Genomic DNA, 6,000 nt, shown 5'->3' with positions numbered 1-6,000 from the left:
AGTGGGGGAGGCAGGAATTGAAGCCACATGCCCTGGCTCACTGCAAGGGCCCCTCTAGGCCACACCCTCTTTCTGGCCGGTACCCTTCAAGGGTGGAATTTCCTGGTTCATGTCCCAAATGTGGGACAAAGAAATGCAGGGAGGGCATATGTGGACATCCTCTCCTCCCTCCATCCCCTCCCTCATTTTTGTTACCCCACCCCGTCCAAACTGGACTCCCAGCTTCTTTCTTGTTTGAAGTGAAAATGATTTTGGAAGGAAAAGCAATGATGAAACCTTAGCCAGCAGGCGATGTGCATGCTCTCTGCAAGGGAGAGGAGCCCAGAAGAGGGCTGGGCTGGCAGAGCTGTGGGGGCAGCTAGGGACACGCTGCAATTGGCAGGACTCCGGCCCTCTCCTCTCTGTCCTGCTGGGCTGTGCAGTGTGGGAAGCTGGCCCCGGGCTGGCTCCTGCCCTCTTATCAGTCTCTTACTTTCCACCACTGCCCGCATTCACACAAAGGCTGACACCAGGAAGGGGTTCCAGAAAGCTCCCTGGAGGGAAGATGAGACTGGGAGAGGAGGCCTAACCTGGGCATGGAGAACAAGAGTTGAATCTGAAAACAAAGATGGTATAAACATAACAGGATGGAGGACTGGGGGACTGGAGCTGAGGGGCAGAGGGAAAGGGAGGAATATAGAGAACTCAAAGAGACAGTCCCAGTAGGCTTCTCCTGTGTGGTATACACAAGAATATTTGATGCACCAGCTTCTTGCCTCTCCTCTGTTCCTGAACACTCCCTACCCCCCAGAAGAAAGCAGAAGACTTAGAGCTGAAAAACAGAGCTAAAACTAGAAACTCCAGTGCACATTTAGTTCTGGTGGGTAAGATGAGGAAGGGCTAAGGTGCATAGCGGATGTGGTACAGAATATAATTCATCAATGTGTTCTGGGCAGGTACAATTATATTGGGAGAAGCCTGACTCACCACTTCGGGAGTTGGAGAAGGAAGGAAGACCCTGAAAGGCCTGGGGGTGGTGACCCAGGACCAATATGCCATGAGAAAGGTGATCCTTTAGGAGAAGCAGCACACCCTCCATACCTGACATTGGGACCCTGAGCCAAAGACCTTATTACCATTTTGTACTTATGACTTAAAAAGACTTAGACATGGTCGAGTCCAACCTTCTCATCTGATAGATGGAGAAACAGCTATTTTATATAGGTAGTAAGTAGCTGGCAAGTGAGAGGCGGGGAAAATTGAACCAAGGATTCCAAATCTAATATTCTTTCCAATACCCTGCATGACCTGCCCCTTAAAGTTGCAGGCCTTGGTCCAGGTTGTTAAATAAATGATTGATCAAAATACAGTGATGTCCAAGACATTGTTAGTTATCTCAAAAAGTGTCTTTAAAATTTTTTAAAAAAGGAAAATATATTGAATTCATTTTACTAAAATGAGAGGAAATTGCCCCAATAGGTCTGAGTCTGCTGGGACTTTGAATATGGGAGCATGAGCTGAGGAGTGGAGGCATTCCAAATCCTAGGAACAGCCGGTGGGAAGACAGGGAGATGGGGGAGATGGCATGCCAAGTCTGAGGAACAAACAGTCCCCCATTTGGCTAGAACAGAGAGTATGAAGTAGATTAATACAAAATAAATCTGGAAAGATAGGTGGGATCCATGCTCTGGCGGACTGAGGAGTTTGTACTTTATCCTAGAGATGACAGGAAAGCAATAAATGTTTGCTTTTGAATAGGGAAATGAAGGACCTGTGCTATAAGAAAATGGCTTTAGCAGTTATATGTAGGACAGATTGGAGAGGAAACAGGCGTGCACTCAATCAGGTTGGATTCAAATCCTGACTGCTTCCTAGTGCCTGTCTTCCCTCTCTCTGTAAAATGGCGTGTGATGGGGCGGTGGGGGTGGCTATGATGGTGGAGAGGGATTGTTCTAGATGGTCTCTGAAGTTCCCTTTAATCCATGTATGGATGGAAGGGATAATTGAGGGTAAAAGTACAAAACTGAACAAAACAACTCAGCAACAGAAACCAAAGGGGAAACACTGCTCTCTGGTGTCCAGAAGCAGCAACTGTCTTTCCAGAAAGAGAACTTTCATAACACATACTGCCTCCCTCTGCCCAAGAGGAAAGGATGTGGTCTTGTTTCCTAGCTGACTCACTGGTTTAGGAGATCTGGTGTATTGGACCTAAACACTGTCAGTGAGGATGTGGGACACCTCTATTATTTTATATTGGAGCCCAACCACCAATAACAGCTTAGCAAAGTGGATATCTAGGGATGGATTCCCCACTCCATCTTACTCCCTACTCCACCACCACCACCACCATACACCGCTTTGGTTATTTTTTATTTAATAAAAAAATAATTCAGTGCATTCCTCCTTAAGGGTATTGTTTCATTTTTCCATTTATAATTTCAATATACCTATTGAAATAATTGGCAGTACCTTGAGTGTTGGTTAAATCAAGAAACATCCATAGAACAAGGCCCTGGGCTAGGCCTCCTGGTAAAGATATAAGACAGTTTCTTCACCACAGTGGCTCACAGTCTACTTGGAAGAAGACTAGGTCCCCACATTCCTTTCCAAGCTAATTTCACAGGACTCTCCTTTACAAACTGCAATCTAGTAAAACAGTCCCAGTCTTTTTCTCACCTTGATGTTTTCTCTCCCATATCTCTTATTGACTCATTCCCACACTATTGCAATATCCCTCTGGTTGATCTATCTCCCCACCTTAAGTCTCTCCCTACTATGCCAGTAAATTTTCCACTCAGCTATCAAAGTAATCTTTCTAAATCACAAGTCTGATCATGTACTCCCCTATCCACTCAACTTGTGCAGCTCCCTTTTGCCTCTAGGATCAAATATAAAATTCTGTTTGGCTTTTAAATTCCATCATGATCCGGTCCCTTCCTGTTTTACCTGTCTTCTTATGCTTTACTGTCTTTGCCATAGTCTTCAACCCAGTAACACTGCCTATTTATTGTTCTGAATAGTTCCTTTTTACTCCATCTCCATAATGTTGTTATTCAGTTATGTCCAACTCTTTGTGACCCCATTTGGGGTTTTCTTAGCACAGGTACTGGAATGGTTTGTCATTTCCTTCTCCAGCTCATTTCACTGATGAAGAAACTGAGGCAAACAGGGTGAAGTGACTTGCACGTGGTCACATAGCTAGTAAACTATGAGAATAAGTCTTTGTGATTCCAAGCCCAGTGCTCTTTCCACTGTGCCACCTATTCCATCTCTCATCTCAGTGCATTTTCACTGGCTGTCCCCCTACTTTGTAACTCTCTCCCTCCTCATTTTTGTCTCCTGGCTTTCCTTAAGTCTCAGTTCAAACCCCACCTTCTGTAAGAGGCCATTCCTGGTCCTCCTTAATCCTAGTGCCTTCCCTTATCACCAGTTATGACTTTGTGAGGCTCTGCCTCACTTAAACCCAATTCATGCTCAAGTCATCACCCTGGTGATATCATTGGTGCTTTTTAAGAGGGAAGGAGAAGCAGCAAAAATAACGTTGTACAGAGTTGTTTGCCTGTTACTATTCCCCTCTCCCATTAAATTGTGATCTCCTTGACAGTAGGAGCTGTTTTTTGTCTTTCTTTGTATATTCAGTATTTAGCATGGTGCCTGGCATATAGCAGGTGCTTAATAAATAGGGGGAGATTTGAACTGACCTCCATTTCAACTCCCATTGTGGGAACTCTCTCCCCCTCTCCATTACATCCACTACACACATATCACACACACACACACACACACACACACACACACACGTACACAAGCACCATGCACAAATCCCAGAGCAAGTCTTATGTCCTTTCCTCCCTGCCACATAGAATCTCCTATGCCATAGAACCCAGGGTACACTAAAAGAAGCTTTGACTTTATTGATGACTTTCTTGTAAGCATCTCAGAGAACACCACCTCAGTCCCTGTGAGAAAAGAAAAAGCAGTCATTCATTCCCCTTGTAATGAACAGGGAAAGTGAAGCACACAGAATGATAGAGGTAGAAGTGACCCTAGAGGTCATTTAATCCACTCCCTAAATTTTTATAAGGGGAAAACTGAGGCCAAGAAAGTTGAAATGATTGGCCAAAAGTCACAGACTTCAAACCTAGGCCACAGGAGCCTTTGGAATCCAGTCTTACGTCCTTCCTACTTTTCCCACCCTTTCCTCCTGTTTTGCCTATCATAAATTACACTATAAGTTGGCAGAGGCACTTCAGTCCCTGGCGAGACCTTTCTCCACCAGGTTAGGCTACCTTAGAGAATAACGTGCATCTTCCACATAAAGCCCTAAGTGCCTGGGAGTCTAGTCAGTTCAGCAGTTTTTTCTTGAGAACCATGTAGGAGATCCTTCCTCTCTGAGAGCTGTTTCTTTAGGAGACCCATGGCATAGAACAATGGATTTGATATCAGAAGACCTGGGCTGGAATCCAAGCTCAGTCAATTACTAGCTGGATGTCCTTGAGCAGTTGACTTCTCCATGGTGGGACTCAGTTAACTTGATCAGTAAAATGAGGGGTTTAGACTTGCTATGAGATCCCTTGAAGCTCAGACACCTGCACACCTACAGCTTGGAAGAGCAAAGTTTGCTGGGTGAGGGCACTTTTAAGCCTCTCTGTGGAAAAGGACTGTGTGATTGAATAAACATTACAAAATCATACCCTCTGCCCCATAATCCCATTGTTGGGAATATTCTCTGAGAGTCTTATTTAAAAAAATATATATGTTAAAAAAGAGCTACCTGTTCAAAGATGTTCATCACAGCATTGTATGTAATTATTAAAAAATGAAACCAGCTCAAATGCCCACTAATGGGGTAATGGTTGAATAAATTGTGGCACAACAATATAATGGATTATTTTAATGCAATTAAGATTGTCCAATGAGAAATACACAAGGAAATCTGGAAAGACTTTTGTGAAATAATGCAAAATGAAAAAGTCAAAGAAGAAAAATAGAGTACATTAATGGAGACCACACAGGAAGAAAAATGAGATTGCATGGGCCAAAAAAAATCCTAATAAAGCCATAGAGTGACTGGAAAGCTGATTTGATGCTTTATGCGTTGGAATTAATTCCAATGTAAGTAATGATGAGCAATTTTATTTGGTTGTATTGATGTTTAGCGCTAAGCTTCCAAGAAAGCATTTAACCTCAAACAAACAAGAGCAAAACCAGGGCTGTGATTCTCTGTGGCCCTATCTGGTGGGGAGCCAGGGTGAGAAGTCTGGTTCTGACTGGCTCTCTGGTGGTCAGCTAGGGAAGTGTAGTCCCATTCTGGTTCTAGTCACCTCCCTGAGCTCCAGGAGATTGCCATAACACCTGGTTCTTTGCCCAATGCTCCACTGCTTGGGAGGGGTTAGAGATATCCCTGAAAACAGGGTATGGAATCAATTGTTCCTCACAATCTCTTTATGGCCTAAGGAGTCTATGAAGACAGCTCAGGGCCTTTGGGGTGTTGAGACAAAGGAGGTAGGTAGGTCGTCAGAGGCAAGGTGGGGCACTCACTGATCAGCAAATCCCTTAGGTTTGGAAGCTACAGGATGAGGGGCATATCATCATGGCATAATCTCCACATTCTTGCCACGAGTGGAACGGGGGGAAGGTCCAGCCTACTCTCCACCCAAGGCCTCCAAGCCCACCATAGCTGTTTTAATTCCTCCCTTACTGGGTACTGGGCAAACCATATGCTTTAGAGACCTATTTTTCTCATTTTGAGAAAATCCTAAGAAAAAATTCAGACTATTTTAAAGGCAGGTTTTAAAACAATGCCTAATGAGGCCTGTGGTGAGAAAAGTCTTTTTGTGATTATTTTTAGCCAATCCTGTTGTTCAGTGGGAAAAGGGCACTAGGCTCTGGATTCAAAGAACCTGGGTTCAAATCTAATATTTATTACCACAGTCACTTAATTTCCTTTGGTATCAGTTTCTTCATCTGTAAAAGGAGCAGAGTAGAATAGACAGCCCCCAACCCCCTACCAGTTCCAGA

This window comes from Notamacropus eugenii, chromosome 1 (assembly GCF_028372415.1).
Source record: "Notamacropus eugenii isolate mMacEug1 chromosome 1, mMacEug1.pri_v2, whole genome shotgun sequence".
NCBI lineage: Eukaryota > Metazoa > Chordata > Mammalia > Diprotodontia > Macropodidae > Notamacropus > Notamacropus eugenii.
The sequence above is the reverse complement of the archived record's forward strand: the minus strand, read 5'-3'. Positions refer to the sequence as shown.